This window comes from Electrophorus electricus, chromosome 4 (assembly GCF_041902795.1).
Source record: "Electrophorus electricus isolate QZ-2024a chromosome 4, ASM4190279v1, whole genome shotgun sequence".
NCBI classification, from domain to species: Eukaryota; Metazoa; Chordata; class Actinopteri; order Gymnotiformes; family Gymnotidae; genus Electrophorus; species Electrophorus electricus.
The window spans coordinates 21,349,175-21,369,129 of NC_137500.1; positions in this window are offsets into that span (position 1 = coordinate 21,349,175).

Genomic DNA, 19,955 nt, shown 5'->3' on the forward strand with positions numbered 1-19,955 from the left:
AATGTTTAAGGATATTGGAATGATTGGAAATACTGTTTCTTACAGTTCAGAACTAAGAGAACAGAATTGCAAATAGTTTCCAAAAGCTTGTTATGTTTTCTTGCACTGAACGTCTGTTTAAGGAGATGGTAATGATTGGAAATCTTGTTTAACACACTTCAGAACTAAAAGAACAGAGTTGCAAATAGTTTCCAACAGCTTGTTATCTGATTTCTTGCAATGAAACAGTGTTTAAGATGATTGGAAATGTTCTTTAACACACTTAAGAACTAAAAGAACAGAATTGCAAATAGTTTCCAACAGCTTGTTATCTGTTTTCGTGCACTGAACCTCAGTTTAAGGAGATGTTAATGATTGGAAATCTTGTTTAACACACTTCAGAACTAAAAGAACAGAGTTGCAAATAGTTTCCAACAGCTTGTTATCTGTTTTCTTGCAATGAAACAGTGTTTAAGGAGATTGTAATGATTGGAAATAGTGTTTCTTACAGTTCAGAACTAAAAGAACAGAGTTTCATATTGTTTTCAACAGCTTGTTATCTGTTTTCTTGTAATTAACCTCTGTTTAAGTAGATTGCAATGATTGGAAATACTGTTTCTTACAGTTCAGAACTAAAAGAACAGAGTTGCAAATAGTTTCCAACAGCTTGTTATCTTTTTCTTGCAATGAACCTCTGTTTAAGGAGATTGTAATGATTGGAAATCTTGTTTAACACACTTCAGAACTAAAAGAACAGAGTTGCAAATAGTATCCAAGAGCTTGTTATCTGTTTTCTTGCAATGAAACAGTGTTTAAGATGATTGGAAATGTTCTTTAACACACTTCAGAACTAAAAGAACAGAGTTGCAAATAGTTTCCAATAGCTTGTTTTCGTGCAATGAACTAATGTTTAAGGATATTGGAATGATTGGAAATACTGTTTCTTACAGTTCAGAACTAAGAGAACAGAGTTGCAAATAGTTTCCAACAGCTTGTTATCTGTTTTCTTGCACTGAACCTCTGTTTAAGGAGATTTTAATGATTGGAAATCTTGTTTAACACACTTCAGAAATAAAAGAACAGAGCTGCAAATAGTTTCCAACAGCTTGTTATGTTTTCTTGCACTGAACCTCTGTTTAAGGAGATTTTAATGATTGGAAATCTTGTTTAACACACTTCAGAAATAAAAGAACAGAGCTGCAAATAGTTTCCAACAGCTTGTTATGTTTTCTTGCACTGAACCTCTGTTTAAGGAGATGGTAATGATTGGAAATCTTGTTTAACACACTTCAGAACTAAAATAACAGAGTTGCAAATAGTTTCCAACAGCTTGTTATCTGTTTTCTTGCAATGAAACAGTGTTTAAGGAGATTGTAATGATTGGAAATAGTGTTTCTTATAGTTCAGAACTAAAAGAACAGAGTTGCAAACAGTTTCCAACAGCTTGTTATCTGTTTTCTTGCAATGAACCTCTGTTTAAGGAGATTGGAATGATTGGAAATACTGTTTCTTACAGTTCAGAACTAAAAGAACAGAGTTGCAAATAGTTTCAAACAGCTTGTTATCTATTTTCTTGCACTGAACCTCTGTTTAAGGAGATTTTAATGATTGGAAATCTTGTTTAACACACTTCAGAAATAAAAGAACAGAGCTGCAAATAGTTTCCAACAGCTTGTTATGTTTTCTTGCACTGAACCTCTGTTTAAGAAGATGGTAATGATTGGAAATCTTGTTTAACACACTTCAGAAATAAAAGAACAGAGTTAGTAATAGTTTCCAAAAGCTTGCTATCTGTTTTCTTGCACTAAACCTGTGTTTAAGGAGATTGGAATGATTGGAAATACTGTTTCTTACAGTTCAGAACTAAAAGAACAGAGTTGCAAATAGTTTCCAATAGCTTGTTTTCGTGCAATGAACTAATGTTTAAGGATATTGGAATGATTGGAAATACTGTTTCTTACAGTTCAGAACTAAGAGAACAGAATTGCAAATAGTTTCCAACAGCTTGTTATCTGTTTTCTTGCACTAAACCTCAGTTTAAGGAGATGTTAATGATTGGAAATCTTGTTTAACACACTTCAGAACTAAAAGAACAGAGTTGCAAATAGTTTCCAACAGCTTGTTATCTGTTTTCTTGCAATGAAGAAGTGTTTAAGATGATTGGAAATGTTCTTGTAATACAGTTTAAAATTAAAAGTACAGAGTTGCAAATAGTTTCCAACAGCTTGTTATCTATTTTCTTGCATAGAAACAGTGTTTAAGATGATTGGAAATACTGTTTCTTAAAGTTCATAACTAAAAGAACAGAGTTGCAAATAGTTTCCTACAGCTTGTTATCTGTTTTCTTGCAATGAAACAGTGTTTAAGATGATTGGAAATGTTCTTTAACACACTTAAGAACTAAAAGAACAGAGTTGCAAATAGTTTCCAATAGCTTGTTTTCGTGCAATGAACTAATGTTTAAGGATATTGGAATGATTGGAAATACTGTTTCTTACAGTTCAGAACTAAGAGAACAGAATTGCAAATAGTTTCCAAAAGCTTGTTATGTTTTCTTGCACTGAACCTCTGTTTAAGGAGATGGTAATGATTGGAAATCTTGTTTAACACACTTCAGAACTAAAAGAACAGAGTTGCAAATAGTTTCCAACAGCTTGTTATCTGATTTCTTGCAATGAAACAGTGTTTAAGATGATTGGAAATGTTCTTTAACACACTTAAGAACTAAAAGAACAGAATTGCAAATAGTTTCCAACAGCTTGTTATCTGTTTTCGTGCACTGAACCTCAGTTTAAGGAGATGTTAATGATTGGAAATCTTGTTTAACACACTTCAGAACTAAAAGAACAGAGTTGCAAATAGTTTCCAACAGCTTGTTATCTGTTTTCTTGCAATGAAACAGTGTTTAAGGAGATTGTAATGATTGGAAATACTGTTTCTTACAGTTCAGAACTAAAAGAACATAGTTGCAAATAGTTTCCAACAGCTTGTTATCTGTTTTCTTGCAATGAAACAGTGTTAAAGATGATTGGAAATGTTCTTTAACACACTTCAGAACTAAAAGAACAGAGTTGCAAATAGTTTCCAATAGGTTGTTTTCGTGCAATGAACTAATGTTTAAGGATATTGGAATGATTGGAAATACTGTTTCTTACAGTTCAGAACTAAGAGAACAGAATTGCAAATAGTTTCCAACAGCTTGTTATCTGTTTTCTTGCAATGAAACAGTGTTTAAGGAGATTGTAATGATTGGAAATAGTGTTTCTTATAGTTCAGAACTAAAAGAACAGAGTTGCAAACAGTTTCCAACAGCTTGCTATCTGTTTTTTTGCACTGAACCTGTGTTTAAGGAGATTGGAATGATTGGAAATACTGTTTCTTACAGTTCAGAACTAAAAGAACAGAATTTCTAATTGTTTTCAACAGCTTGTTATCTGTTTTCTTGCAATGAAGAAGTGTTTAAGATGATTGGAAATGTTCTTTAATACAGTTTAAAATTAAAAGAACAGAGTTGCAAATAGTTTCCAATAGCTTGTTATCTGTTTTCTTGCATAGAAACAGTGTTTGAGATGATTGGAAATGATGTTTAATACAGTTCAGAACTAAAAGCACAGAGTTGCAAATAGTTTCCAATAGCTTGTTATCTGTTTACTTGCACTGAACTAATGTTTAAGGAGATTTGAATGATTGGAAATACTGTTTCTTACAGTTCAGAACTAAGAGAACAGAGTTGCAAATAGTTTCCAACAGCTTGTTATCTCTTTTCTTGCATAGAAACAGTGTTTAAGATGATTGGAAATACTGTTTCTTACAGTTCAGAACTAAAAGAACAGAGTTGCAAATAGTTTCCAAGAGCTTGTTATCTGTTTTCTTGCAATGAAACAGTGTTTAAGATGATTGGAAATGTTCTTTAATACAGTTCAAAACTAAAAGAACAGAGTTGCAAGTAGTTTCCAACAGCTTGCTATCTGTTTTCTTGCACTGAACCTGTGTTTAAGGAGATTGGAATGATTGGAAATACTGTTTCTTACAGTTCAGAACTAAAAGAACAGAGTTGCAAATAGTTTCCAACAGCTTGTTATCTGTTTTCTTGCAATGAACCTCTGTTTAAGGAGATTGGAATGATTGGAAATACTGTTTCTTACAGTTCAGAACTAAAAGAACAGAGTTGCAAATAGTTTCCAACAGCTTGTAATCTGTTTTCTTGCAATGAACCCCTGTTTATGGAGATTGTAATGATTGGAAATCTTTTTTAACACACTTCAGAACTAAAAGAACAGAGTTGCAAATAGTTTCCAACAGTTTGTTATCTGTTTTCTTGCAATGAAGAAGTGTTTAAGATGATTGGAAATGTTCTTTTATACAGTTTAAATTTAAAAGAACAGAGTTTCAAATAGTTTCCAATAGCTTGTTATCTGTTTTCTTGCATAGAAACAGTGTTTGAGATGATTGGAAATGCTGTTTAATACAGTTCAGAACTAAAAGCACAGAGTTGCAAATAGTTTCCAATAGCTTGTTATCTGTTTACTTGCACTGAACTAATGTTTAAGGAGATTGGAATGATTGGAAATACTGTTTCTTACAGTTCAGAACTAAGAGAACAGATTTGCAAATAGTTTCCAACAGCTTGTTATCTCTTTTCTTGCATAGAAACAGTGTTTAAGATGATTGGAAATACTGTTTCTTACAGTTCAGAACTAAAAGAACAGAGTTGCAAATAGTTTCCAAGAGCTTGTTATCTGTTTTCTTGCAATGAAACAGTGTTTAAGATGATTGGAAATGTTCTTTAATACAGTTCAAAACTAAAAGAACAGAGTTGCAAATAGTTTCCAACAGGTTGTTTTCGTGCAATGAACTAATGTTTAAGGATATTGGAATGATTTGAAATACTGTTTCTTACAGTTCAGAACTAAGAGAACAGAATTGCAAATAGTTTCCAACAGCTTGTTATGTTTTCTTGCACTGAACCTCTGTTTAAGGAGATGGTAATGATTGGAAATCTTGTTTAACACACTTCAGAACTAAAAGTACAGAGTTGCAAATAGTTTCCAACAGCTTGTTATCTGTTTTCTTGCAATGAAACAGTGTATAAGGAGATTGTAATGATTGGAAATAGTGTTTCTTACAGTTCAGAACTAAAAGAACAGAGTTGCAAATAGTTTCCAACAGCTTGTTATCTTTTACTTACAATGAACCTCTGTTTAAGGAGATTGTAATGATTGGAAATCTTGTTTAACACACTTCAGAACTAAAAGAACAGAGTTGCAAATAGTTTCCAAGAGCTTGTTATCTGTTTTCTTGCAATGAAACAGTGTTTAAGATGATTGGAAATGTTCTTTAATACAGTTCAAAACTAAAAGAACAGAGTTGCAAATAGTTTCCAACAGGTTGCTATCTGTTTTCTTGCAATGAACCTCTGTTTAAGGAGATTGGAATGATTGCAAATACCGTTTCTTACAGTTCAGAACTAAAAGAACAGAGTTGCAAATAGTTTCCAACAGCTTGTTATCTGTTTTCTTGCAATGAAACAGTGTTTAAGGAGATTGGAATGATTGGAAATACTGTTTCTTACAGTTCAGAACTAAAAGAACAGAGTTGCAAATAGTTTCCAACAGCTTGTTATCTGTTTTCTTGCACTGAACCTCTGTTTAAGGAGATTTTAATGATTGGAAATCTTGTTTAACACACTTCAGAAATAAAAGAACAGAGTTGCTAATAGTTTCCAACAGCTTGCTATCTGTTTTCTTGCACTAAACCTGTGTTTAAGGAGATTGGAATGATTGGAAATACTGTTTCTTACAGTTCAGAACTAAAAGAACAGAGTTGCAAATAGTTTCCAACAGCTTGTTATCTGTTTTCTTGCAATGAAGCAGTGTTGAAGATGATTGGAAATGTTCTTTAATACAGTTCAAAACTAAAAGAACAGAGTTGCAAATAGTTTCCAACAGCTTGCTATTTGTTTTCTTGAACTGAACCTGTGTTTAAGGAGATTGGAATGATTGGAAATACTGTTTTTTACAGTTCAGAACTAAAAGAACAGAGTTGCAAATAGTTTCCAACAGCTTGTTATCTGTTTTCTTGCAATGAAACAGTGTTTAAGATGATTGGAAATGTTCTTTAACACACTTAAGAACTAAAAGAACAGAGTTGCAAATAGCTTCCAATAGCTTGTTTTCTTGCAATGAACCTCTGTTTAAGGAGATTGGAATGATTGGAAATACCGTTTCTTACAGTTCAGAACTAAAAGAACAGAGTTGCAAATAGTTTCCAACACCTTGTTATCTTTTTCTTGCAATGAACCTCTGTTTAAGGAGATTGTAATGATTGGAAATCTTTTTTAACACACTTCAGAACTAAAAGAACAGAGTTGCAAATAGTTTCCAACAGCTTGTTATCTGTTTTCTTGCAATGAAGAAGTGTTTAAGATGATTGGAAATGTTCTTGTAATACAGTTTAAAATTAAAAGTACAGAGTTGCAAATAGTTTCCAATAGCTTGTTATCTGTTTTCTTGCACTGAACTAATGTTTAAGGAGATTGGAATGATTGGAAATACTGTTTTTTACAGTTCAGAACTAAAAGAACAGAGTTGCACATAGTTTCCAACAGCTTGTTATCTATTTTCTTGCATAGAAACAGTGTTTAAGATGATTGGAAATACTGTTTCTTAAAGTTCAGAACTAAAAGAACAGAGTTGCAAATAGTTTCCTACAGCTTGTTATCTGTTTTCTTGCAATGAAACAGTGTTTAAGATGATTGGAAATGTTCTTTAACACACTTAAGAACTAAAAGAACAGAGTTGCAAATAGTTTCCAATAGCTTGTTTTCATGCAATGAACTAATGTTTAAGGATATTGGAATGATGGGAAATACTGTTTCTTACAGTTCAGAACTAAGAGAACAGAATTGCAAATAGTTTCCAAAAGCTTGTTATGTTTTCTTGCACTGAACCTCTGTTTAAGGAGATGGTAATGATTGGAAATCTTGTTTAACACACTTCAGAACTAAAAGAACAGAGTAGCAAATAGTTTCCAACAGCTTGTTATCTGATTTCTTGCAATGAAACAGTGTTTAAGATGATTGGAAATGTTCTTTAACACACTTAAGAACTAAAAGAACAGAATTGCAAATAGTTTCCAACAGCTTGTTATCTGTTTTCGTGCACTGAACCTCAGTTTAAGGAGATGTTAATGATTGGAAATCTTGTTTAACACACTTCAGAACTAAAAGAACAGAGTTGCAAATAGTTTCCAACAGCTTGTTATCTGTTTTCTTGCAATGAAACAGTGTTTAAGGAGATTGTAATGATTGGAAATAGTGTTTCTTACAGTTCAGAACTAAAAGAACAGAGTTTCATATTGTTTTCAACAGCTTGTTATCTGTTTTCTTGCAATGAACCTCTGTTTAAGTAGATTGCAATGATTGGAAATACTGTTTCTTACAGTTCAGAACTAAAAGAACAGAGTTGCAAATAGTTTCCAACAGCTTGTTATCTTTTTCTTGCAATGAACCTCTGTTTAAGGAGATTGTAATGATTGGAAATCTTGTTTAACACACTTCAGAACTAAAAGAACAGAGTTGCAAATAGTATCCAAGAGCTTGTTATCTGTTTTCTTGCAATGAAACAGTGTTTAAGATGATTGGAAATGTTCTTTAACACACTTCAGAACTAAAAGAACAGAGTTGCAAATAGTTTCCAATAGCTTGTTTTCGTGCAATGAACTAATGTTTAAGGATATTGGAATGATTGGAAATACTGTTTCTTACAGTTCAGAACTAAGAGAACAGAGTTGCAAATAGTTTCCAACAGCTTGTTATCTGTTTTCTTGCACTGAACCTCTGTTTAAGGAGATTTTAATGATTGGAAATCTTGTTTAACACACTTCAGAAATAAAAGAACAGAGCTGCAAATAGTTTCCAACAGCTTGTTATGTTTTCTTGCACTGAACCTCTGTTTAAGGAGATGGTAATGATTGGAAATCTTGTTTAACACACTTCAGAACTAAAATAACAGAGTTGCAAATAGTTTCCAACAGCTTGTTATCTGTTTTCATGCAATGAAACAGTGTTTAAGGAGATTGTAATGATTGGAAATAGTGTTTCTTATAGTTCAGAACTAAAAGAACAGAGTTGCAAACAGTTTCCAACAGCTTGTTATCTGTTTTCTTGCAATGAACCTCTGTTTAAGGAGATTGGAATGATTGGAAATACTGTTTCTTACAGTTCAGAACTAAAAGAACAGAGTTGCAAATAGTTTCCAACAGCTTGTTATCTATTTTCTTGCACTGAACCTCTGTTTAAGGAGATTTTAATGATTGGAAATCTTGTTTAACACACTTCAGAAATAAAAGAACAGAGCTGCAAATAGTTTCCAACAGCTTGTTATGTTTTCTTGCACTGAACCTCTGTTTAAGAAGATGGTAATGATTGGAAATCTTGTTTAACACACTTCAGAAATAAAAGAACAGAGTTAGTAATAGTTTCCAAAAGCTTGCTATCTGTTTTCTTGCACTAAACCTGTGTTTAAGGAGATTGGAATGATTGGAAATACTGTTTCTTACAGTTCAGAACTAAAAGAACAGAGTTGCAAATAGTTTCCAATAGCTTGTTTTCGTGCAATGAACTAATGTTTAAGGATATTGGAATGATTGGAAATACTGTTTCTTACAGTTCAGAACTAAGAGAACAGAATTGCAAATAGTTTCCAACAGCTTGTTATCTGTTTTCTTGCACTAAACCTCAGTTTAAGGAGATGTTAATGATTGGAAATCTTGTTTAACACACTTCAGAACTAAAAGAACAGAGTTGCAAATAGTTTCCAACAGCTTGTTATCTGTTTTCTTGCAATGAAGAAGTGTTTAAGATGATTGGAAATGTTCTTGTAATACAGTTTAAAATTAAAAGTACAGAGTTGCAAATAGTTTCCAATAGCTTGTTATCTGTTTTCTTGCACTGAACTAATGTTTAAGGAGATTGGAATGATTGGAAATACTGTTTTTTACAGTTCAGAACTAAAAGAACAGAGTTGCAAATAGTTTCCAACAGCTTGTTATCTATTTTCTTGCATAGAAACAGTGTTTAAGATGATTGGAAATACTGTTTCTTAAAGTTCATAACTAAAAGAACAGAGTTGCAAATAGTTTCCTACAGCTTGTTATCTGTTTTCTTGCAATGAAACAGTGTTTAAGATGATTGGAAATGTTCTTTAACACACTTAAGAACTAAAAGAACAGAGTTGCAAATAGTTTCCAATAGCTTGTTTTCATGCAATGAACTAATGTTTAAGGATATTGGAATGATTGGAAATACTGTTTCTTACAGTTCAGAACTAAGAGAACAGAATTGCAAATAGTTTCCAAAAGCTTGTTATGTTTTCTTGCACTGAACGTCTGTTTAAGGAGATGGTAATGATTGGAAATCTTGTTTAACACACTTCAGAACTAAAAGAACAGAGTTGCAAATAGTTTCCAACAGCTTGTTATCTGATTTCTTGCAATGAAACAGTGTTTAAGATGATTGGAAATGTTCTTTAACACACTTAAGAACTAAAAGAACAGAATTGCAAATAGTTTCCAACAGCTTGTTATCTGTTTTCGTGCACTGAACCTCAGTTTAAGGAGATGTTAATGATTGGAAATCTTGTTTAACACACTTCAGAACTAAAAGAACAGAGTTGCAAATAGTTTCCAACAGCTTGTTATCTGTTTTCTTGCAATGAAACAGTGTTTAAGGAGATTGTAATGATTGGAAATAGTGTTTCTTACAGTTCAGAACTAAAAGAACAGAGTTTCATATTGTTTTCAACAGCTTGTTATCTGTTTTCTTGTAATGAACCTCTGTTTAAGTAGATTGCAATGATTGGAAATACTGTTTCTTACAGTTCAGAACTAAAAGAACAGAGTTGCAAATAGTTTCCAACAGCTTGTTATCTTTTTCTTGCAATGAACCTCTGTTTAAGGAGATTGTAATGATTGGAAATCTTGTTTAACACACTTCAGAACTAAAAGAACAGAGTTGCAAATAGTATCCAAGAGCTTGTTATCTGTTTTCTTGCAATGAAACAGTGTTTAAGATGATTGGAAATGTTCTTTAACACACTTCAGAACTAAAAGAACAGAGTTGCAAATAGTTTCCAATAGCTTGTTTTCGTGCAATGAACTAATGTTTAAGGATATTGGAATGATTGGAAATACTGTTTCTTACAGTTCAGAACTAAGAGAACAGAGTTGCAAATAGTTTCCAACAGCTTGTTATCTGTTTTCTTGCACTGAACCTCTGTTTAAGGAGATTTTAATGATTGGAAATCTTGTTTAACACACTTCAGAAATAAAAGAACAGAGCTGCAAATAGTTTCCAACAGCTTGTTATGTTTTCTTGCACTGAACCTCTGTTTAAGGAGATTTTAATGATTGGAAATCTTGTTTAACACACTTCAGAAATAAAAGAACAGAGCTGCAAATAGTTTCCAACAGCTTGTTATGTTTTCTTGCACTGAACCTCTGTTTAAGGAGATGGTAATGATTGGAAATCTTGTTTAACACACTTCAGAACTAAAATAACAGAGTTGCAAATAGTTTCCAACAGCTTGTTATCTGTTTTCTTGCAATGAAACAGTGTTTAAGGAGATTGTAATGATTGGAAATAGTGTTTCTTATAGTTCAGAACTAAAAGAACAGAGTTGCAAACAGTTTCCAACAGCTTGTTATCTGTTTTCTTGCAATGAACCTCTGTTTAAGGAGATTGGAATGATTGGAAATACTGTTTCTTACAGTTCAGAACTAAAAGAACAGAGTTGCAAATAGTTTCCAACAGCTTGTTATCTATTTTCTTGCACTGAACCTCTGTTTAAGGAGATTTTAATGATTGGAAATCTTGTTTAACACACTTCAGAAATAAAAGAACAGAGCTGCAAATAGTTTCCAACAGCTTGTTATGTTTTCTTGCACTGAACCTCTGTTTAAGAAGATGGTAATGATTGGAAATCTTGTTTAACACACTTCAGAAATAAAAGAACAGAGTTAGTAATAGTTTCCAAAAGCTTGCTATCTGTTTTCTTGCACTAAACCTGTGTTTAAGGAGATTGGAATGATTGGAAATACTGTTTCTTACAGTTCAGAACTAAAAGAACAGAGTTGCAAATAGTTTCCAATAGCTTGTTTTCGTGCAATGAACTAATGTTTAAGGATATTGGAATGATTGGAAATACTGTTTCTTACAGTTCAGAACTAAGAGAACAGAATTGCAAATAGTTTCCAACAGCTTGTTATCTGTTTTCTTGCACTAAACCTCAGTTTAAGGAGATGTTAATGATTGGAAATCTTGTTTAACACACTTCAGAACTAAAAGAACAGAGTTGCAAATAGTTTCCAACAGCTTGTTATCTGTTTTCTTGCAATGAAGAAGTGTTTAAGATGATTGGAAATGTTCTTGTAATACAGTTTAAAATTAAAAGTACAGAGTTGCAAATAGTTTCCAATAGCTTGTTATCTGTTTTCTTGCACTGAACTAATGTTTAAGGAGATTGGAATGATTGGAAATACTGTTTTTTACAGTTCAGAACTAAAAGAACAGAGTTGCAAATAGTTTCCAACAGCTTGTTATCTATTTTCTTGCATAGAAACAGTGTTTAATATGATTGGAAATACTGTTTCTTAAAGTTCATAACTAAAAGAACAGAGTTGCAAATAGTTTCCTACAGCTTGTTATCTGTTTTCTTGCAATGAAACAGTGTTTAAGATGATTGGAAATGTTCTTTAACACACTTAAGAACTAAAAGAACAGAGTTGCAAATAGTTTCCAATAGCTTGTTTTCGTGCAATGAACTAATGTTTAAGGATATTGGAATGATTGGAAATACTGTTTCTTACAGTTCAGAACTAAGAGAACAGAATTGCAAATAGTTTCCAAAAGCTTGTTATGTTTTCTTGCACTGAACCTCTGTTTAAGGAGATGGTAATGATTGGAAATCTTGTTTAACACACTTCAGAACTAAAAGAACAGAGTTGCAAATAGTTTCCAACAGCTTGTTATCTGATTTCTTGCAATGAAACAGTGTTTAAGATGATTGGAAATGTTCTTTAACACACTTAAGAACTAAAAGAACAGAATTGCAAATAGTTTCCAACAGCTTGTTATCTGTTTTCGTGCACTGAACCTCAGTTTAAGGAGATGTTAATGATTGGAAATCTTGTTTAACACACTTCAGAACTAAAAGAACAGAGTTGCAAATAGTTTCCAACAGCTTGTTATCTGTTTTCTTGCAATGAAACAGTGTTTAAGGAGATTGTAATGATTGGAAATACTGTTTCTTACAGTTCAGAACTAAAAGAACATAGTTGCAAATAGTTTCCAACAGCTTGTTATCTGTTTTCTTGCAATGAAACAGTGTTAAAGATGATTGGAAATGTTCTTTAACACACTTCAGAACTAAAAGAACAGAGTTGCAAATAGTTTCCAATAGGTTGTTTTCGTGCAATGAACTAATGTTTAAGGATATTGGAATGATTGGAAATACTGTTTCTTACAGTTCAGAACTAAGAGAACAGAATTGCAAATAGTTTCCAACAGCTTGTTATCTGTTTTCTTGCAATGAAACAGTGTTTAAGGAGATTGTAATGATTGGAAATAGTGTTTCTTATAGTTCAGAACTAAAAGAACAGAGTTGCAAACAGTTTCCAACAGCTTGCTATCTGTTTTTTTGCACTGAACCTGTGTTTAAGGAGATTGGAATGATTGGAAATACTGTTTCTTACAGTTCAGAACTAAAAGAACAGAATTTCTAATTGTTTTCAACAGCTTGTTATCTGTTTTCTTGCAATGAAGAAGTGTTTAAGATGATTGGAAATGTTCTTTAATACAGTTTAAAATTAAAAGAACAGAGTTGCAAATAGTTTCCAATAGCTTGTTATCTGTTTTCTTGCATAGAAACAGTGTTTGAGATGATTGGAAATGATGTTTAATACAGTTCAGAACTAAAAGCACAGAGTTGCAAATAGTTTCCAATAGCTTGTTATCTGTTTACTTGCACTGAACTAATGTTTAAGGAGATTTGAATGATTGGAAATACTGTTTCTTACAGTTCAGAACTAAGAGAACAGAGTTGCAAATAGTTTCCAACAGCTTGTTATCTCTTTTCTTGCATAGAAACAGTGTTTAAGATGATTGGAAATACTGTTTCTTACAGTTCAGAACTAAAAGAACAGAGTTGCAAATAGTTTCCAAGAGCTTGTTATCTGTTTTCTTGCAATGAAACAGTGTTTAAGATGATTGGAAATGTTCTTTAATACAGTTCAAAACTAAAAGAACAGAGTTGCAAGTAGTTTCCAACAGCTTGCTATCTGTTTTCTTGCACTGAACCTGTGTTTAAGGAGATTGGAATGATTGGAAATACTGTTTCTTACAGTTCAGAACTAAAAGAACAGAGTTGCAAATAGTTTCCAACAGCTTGTTATCTGTTTTCTTGCAATGAACCTCTGTTTAAGGAGATTGGAATGATTGGAAATACTGTTTCTTACAGTTCAGAACTAAAAGAACAGAGTTGCAAATAGTTTCCAACAGCTTGTAATCTGTTTTCTTGCAATGAACCCCTGTTTATGGAGATTGTAATGATTGGAAATCTTTTTTAACACACTTCAGAACTAAAAGAACAGAGTTGCAAATAGTTTCCAACAGTTTGTTATCTGTTTTCTTGCAATGAAGAAGTGTTTAAGATGATTGGAAATGTTCTTTTATACAGTTTAAATTTAAAAGAACAGAGTTTCAAATAGTTTCCAATAGCTTGTTATCTGTTTTCTTGCATAGAAACAGTGTTTGAGATGATTGGAAATGTTGTTTAATACAGTTCAGAACTAAAAGCACAGAGTTGCAAATAGTTTCCAATAGCTTGTTATCTGTTTACTTGCACTGAACTAATGTTTAAGGAGATTGGAATGATTGGAAATACTGTTTCTTACAGTTCAGAACTAAGAGAACAGATTTGCAAATAGTTTCCAACAGCTTGTTATCTCTTTTCTTGCATAGAAACAGTGTTTAAGATGATTGGAAATACTGTTTCTTACAGTTCAGAACTAAAAGAACAGAGTTGCAAATAGTTTCCAACAGGTTGTTTTCGTGCAATGAACTAATGTTTAAGGATATTGGAATGATTTGAAATACTGTTTCTTACAGTTCAGAACTAAGAGAACAGAATTGCAAATAGTTTCCAACAGCTTGTTATGTTTTCTTGCACTGAACCTCTGTTTAAGGAGATGGTAATGATTGGAAATCTTGTTTAACACACTTCAGAACTAAAAGTACAGAGTTGCAAATAGTTTCCAACAGCTTGTTATCTGTTTTCTTGCAATGAAACAGTGTATAAGGAGATTGTAATGATTGGAAATAGTGTTTCTTACAGTTCAGAACTAAAAGAACAGAGTTGCAAATAGTTTCCAACAGCTTGTTATCTTTTACTTACAATGAACCTCTGTTTAAGGAGATTGTAATGATTGGAAATCTTGTTTAACACACTTCAGAACTAAAAGAACAGAGTTGCAAATAGTTTCCAAGAGCTTGTTATCTGTTTTCTTGCAATGAAACAGTGTTTAAGATGATTGGAAATGTTCTTTAATACAGTTCAAAACTAAAAGAACAGAGTTGCAAATAGTTTCCAACAGGTTGCTATCTGTTTTCTTGCAATGAACCTCTGTTTAAGGAGATTGGAATGATTGCAAATACCGTTTCTTACAGTTCAGAACTAAAAGAACAGAGTTGCAAATAGTTTCCAACAGCTTGTTATCTTTTTCTTGCAATGAACCTCTGTTTAAGGAGATTGGAATGATTGGAAATACTGTTTCTTACAGTTCAGAACTAAAAGAACAGAGTTGCAAATAGTTTCCAACAGTTTGTTATCTGTTTTCTTGCAATGAAGAAGTGTTTAAGATGATTGGAAATGTTCTTGTAATACAGATTAAAATTAAAAGTACAGAGTTGCAAATAGTTTCCAACAGCTTGTAATCTGTTTTCTTGCAATGAACCTCTGTGTAAGGAGATTGTAATGATTGGAAATCTTTTTTAACACACTTCAAAACTAAAAGAACAGAGTTGCAAATAGTTTCCAACAGTTTGTTATCTGTTTTCTTGCAATGAAGAAGTGTTTAAGATGATTGGAAATGTTCTTTAATACAGTTTAAAATTAAAAGAACAGAGTTGCAAATAGTTTCCAATAGCTTGTTTTCGTGCAATGAACTAATGTTTAAGGATATTGGAATGATTTGAAATACTGTTTCTTACAGTTCAGAACTAAGAGAACAGATTTGCAAATAGTTTCCAACAGCTTGTTATCTCTTTTCTTGCATAGAAACAGTGTTTAAGATGATTGGAAATACTGTTTCTTATAGTTCAGAACTAAAAGAACAGAGTTGCAAATAGTTTCCAACAGCTTGTAATCTGTTTGGTTGCAATGAAACAGTGTTTAAGATGATTGGAAATGTTCTTTAACACACTTAAGAACTAAAAGAACAGAGTTGCAAATAGTTTCCAATACCTTGTTTTCGTGCAATGAACTAATGTTTAAGGATGTTGGAATGATTTGAAATACTGTTTCTTACAGTTCAGAACTAAGAGAACAGAATTGCAAATAGTTTCCAACAGCTTGTTATGTTTTCTTGCACTGAACCTCTGTTTAAGGAGATGGTAATGATTGGAAATCTTGTTTAACACACTTCAGAACTAAAAGTACAGAGTTGCAAATAGTTTCCAACAGCTTGTTATCTGTTTTCTTGCAATGAAACAGTGTTTAAGGAGATTGTAATGATTGGAAATAGTGTTTCTTACAGTTCAGAACTAAAACAACAGAGTTGCAAATAGTTTCCAACAGCTTGTTATCTTTTACTTACAATGAACCTCTGTTTAAGGAGATTGTAATGATTGGAAATCTTGTTTAACACACTTCAGAACTAAAAGAACAGAGTTGCAAATAGTTTCCAAGAGCTTGTTATCTGTTTTCTTGCAATGAAACAGTGTTTAAGATGATTGGAAATGTTCTTTAATACAGTTCAAAACTAAAAGAACAGAGTTGCAAATAGTTTCCAACAGGTTGCTATCTGTTTTCTTGCAATGAACCTCTGTTTAAGGAGATTGGAATGATTGGAAATACCGTTTCTTACAGTTCAGAACTAAAAGAACAGAGTTGTAAATAGTTTCCAACAGCTTGTTATCTTTTTCTTGCAATGAACCTCTGTTTAAGGAGATTGGAATGATTGGAAATACTGTTTCTTACAGTTCAGAACTAAAAGAACAGAGTTGCAAATAGTTTCCAACAGTTTGTTATCTGTTTTCTTGCAATGAAGAAGTGTTTAAGATGATTGGAAATGTTCTTGTAATACAGATTAAAATTAAAAGTACAGAGTTGCAAATAGTTTCCAACAGCTTGTAATCTGTTTTCTTGCAATGAACCTCTGTGTAAGGAGATTGTAATGATTGGAAATCTTTTTTAACACACTTCAAAACTAAAAGAACAGAGTTGCAAATAGTTTCCAACAGTTTGTTATCTGTTTTCTTGCAATGAAGAAGTGTTTAAGATGATTGGAAATGTTCTTTAATACAGTTTAAAATTAAAAGAACAGAGTTGCAAATAGTTTCCAATAGCTTGTTTTCGTGCAATGAACTAATGTTTAAGGATATTGGAATGATTTGAAATACTGTTTCTTACAGTTCAGAACTAAGAGAACAGATTTGCAAAAAGTTTCCAACAGCTTGTTATCTCTTTTCTTGCATAGAAACAGTGTTTAAGATGATTGGAAATACTGTTTCTTATAGTTCAGAACTAAAAGAACAGAGTTGCAAATAGTTTCCAACAGCTTGTTATCTGTTTGGTTGCAATGAAACAGTGTTTAAGATGATTGGAAATGTTCTTTAACACACTTAAGAACTAAAAGAACAGAGTTGCAAATAGTTTCCAATACCTTGTTTTCGTGCAATGAACTAATGTTTAAGGATGTTGGAATGATTTGAAATACTGTTTCTTACAGTTCAGAACTAAGAGAACAGAATTGCAAATAGTTTCCAACAGCTTGTTATGTTTTCTTGCACTGAACCTCTGTTTAAGGAGATGGTAATGATTGGAAATCTTGTTTAACACACTTCAGAACTAAGAGAACAGAATTGCAAATAGTTTCCAAGAGCTTGTTATCTGTTTTTTTGCAATGAAACAGTGTTTAAGATGATTGGAAATACTGTTTCTTACAGTTCAGAACTAAAAGAACAGAGTTGCAAATAGTTTCCAATAGCTTGTTATCTGTTTACTTGCACTGAACTAATGTTTAAGGAGATTTGAATGATTGGAAATACTGTTTCTTACAGTTCAGAACTAAGAGAACAGAGTTGCAAATAGTTTCCAACAGCTTGTTATCTCTTTTCTTGCATAGAAACAGTGTTTAAGATGATTGGAAATACTGTTTCTTACAGATCAGAACTAAAAGTACAGAGTTGCAAATAGTTTCCAAGAGCTTGTTATCTGTTTTCTTGCAATGAAACAGTGTTTAAGATGATTGGAAATGTTCTTTAATACAGTTCAAAACTAAAAGAACAGAGTTGCAAATAGTTTCCAACAGGTTGCTATCTGTTTTCTTGCAATGAACCTCTGTTTAAGGAGATTGGAATGATTGGAAATACCGTTTCTTACAGTTCAGAACTAAAAGAACAGAGTTGCAAATAGTTTCCAACAGCTTGTTATCTCTTTTCTTGCAATGAACCTCTGTTTAAGGAGATTGGAATGATTGGAAATACTGTTTCTTACAGTTCAGAACTAAAAGAACAGAGTTGCAAATAGTTTCCAACAGCTTGTAATCTGTTTTCTTGCAATGAACCTCTGTTTAAGGAGATTGTAATGATTGGAAATCTTTTTTAACACACTTCAGAACTAAAAGAACAGAGTTGCAAATAGTTTCCAACAGTTTGTTATCTGTTTTCTTGCAATGAAGAAGTGTTTAAGATGATTGGAAATGTTCTTTAATACAGTTTAAAATTAAAAGAACAGAGTTGCAAATAGTTTCCAATAGCTTGTTTTCGTGCAATGAACTAATGTTTAAGGATATTGGAATGATTTGAAATACTGTTTCTTACAGTTCAGAACTAAGAGAACAGAATTGCAAATAGTTTCCAAGAGCTTGTTATCTGTTTTTTTGCAATGAAACAGTGTTTAAGATGATTGGAAATACTGTTTCTTACAGTTCAGAAATAAAAGAACAGAGTTGCAAATAGTTTCCAATAGCTTGTTATCTGTTTACTTGCACTGAACTAATGTTTAAGGAGATTTGAATGATTGGAAATACTGTTTCTTACAGTTCAGAACTAAGAGAACAGAGTTGCAAATAGTTTCCAACAGCTTGTTATCTCTTTTCTTGCATAGAAACAGTGTTTAAGATGATTGGAAATACTGTTTCTTACAGTTCAGAACTAAAAGTACAGAGTTGCAAATAGTTTCCAAGAGCTTGTTATCTGTTTTCTTGCAATGAAACAGTGTTTAAGATGATTGGAAATGTTCTTTAATACAGTTCAAAACTAAAAGAACAGAGTTGCAAATAGTTTCCAACAGCTTGTTATCTCTTTTCTTGCATAGAAACAGTGTTTAAGATGATTGGAAATACTGTTTCTTACAGTTCAAAACTAAAAGAACAGAGTTGCAAATAGTTTCCAACAGGTTGCTATCTGTTTTCTTGCAATGAACCTCTGTTTAAGGAGATTGGAATGATTGGAAATACTGTTTCTTACAGTTCAGAACTAAAAGAACAGAGTTGCAAATAGTTTCCAACAGCTTGTTATCTCTTTTCTTGCAATGAACCTCTGTTTAAGGAGATTGGAATGATTGGAAATACTGTTTCTTACAGTTCAGAACTAAAAGAACAGAGTTGCAAATAGTTTCCAACAGTTTGTTATCTGTTTTCTTGCAATGAAGAAGTGTTTAAGATGATTGGAAATGTTCTTTAATACAGTTTAAATTTAAAAGAACAGAGTTGCAAATAGTTTCCAATAGCTTGTTATCTGTTTTCTTGCATAGAAACAGTGTTTGAGATGATTGGAAATGTTGTTTAATACAGTTCAGAACTAAAAGCACAGAGTTGCAAATAGTTTCCAATAGCTTGTTATCTGTTTACTTGCACTGAACTAATGTTTAAGGAGATTGGAATGATTGGAAATACTGTTTCTTACAGTTCAGAACTAAGAGAACAGATTTGCAAATAGTTTCCAACAGCTTGTTATCTCTTTTCTTGCATAGAAACAGTGTTTAAGATGATTGGAAATACTGTTTCTTACAGTTCAGAACTAAAAGAACAGAGTTGCAAATAGTTTCCAAGAGCTTGTTATCTGTTTTCTTGCAATGAAACAGTGTTTAAGATGATTGGAAATGTTCTTTAATACAGTTCAAAACTAAAAGAACAGAGTTGCAAATAGTTTCCAACAGGTTGTTTTCGTGCAATGAACTAATGTTTAAGGATATTGGAATGATTTGAAATACTGTTTCTTACAGTTCAGAACTAAGAGAACAGAATTGCAAATAGTTTCCAACAGCTTGTTATGTTTTCTTGCACTGAACCTCTGTTTAAGGAGATGGTAATGATTGGAAATCTTGTTTAACACACTTCAGAACTAAAAGTACAGAGTTGCAAATAGTTTCCAACAGCTTGTTATCTGTTTTCTTGCAATGAAACAGTGTTTAAGGAGATTGTAATGATTGGAAATAGTGTTTCTTACAGTTCAGAACTAAAAGAACAGAGTTGCAAATAGTTTCCAACAGCTTGTTATCTTTTACTTACAATGAACCTCTGTTTAAGGAGATTGTAATGATTGGAAATCTTGTTTAACACACTTCAGAACTAAAAGAACAGAGTTGCAAATAGTTTCCAAGAGCTTGTTATCTGTTTTCTTGCAATGAAACAGTGTTTAAGATGATTGGAAATGTTCTTTAATACAGTTCAAAACTAAAAGAACAGAGTTGCAAATA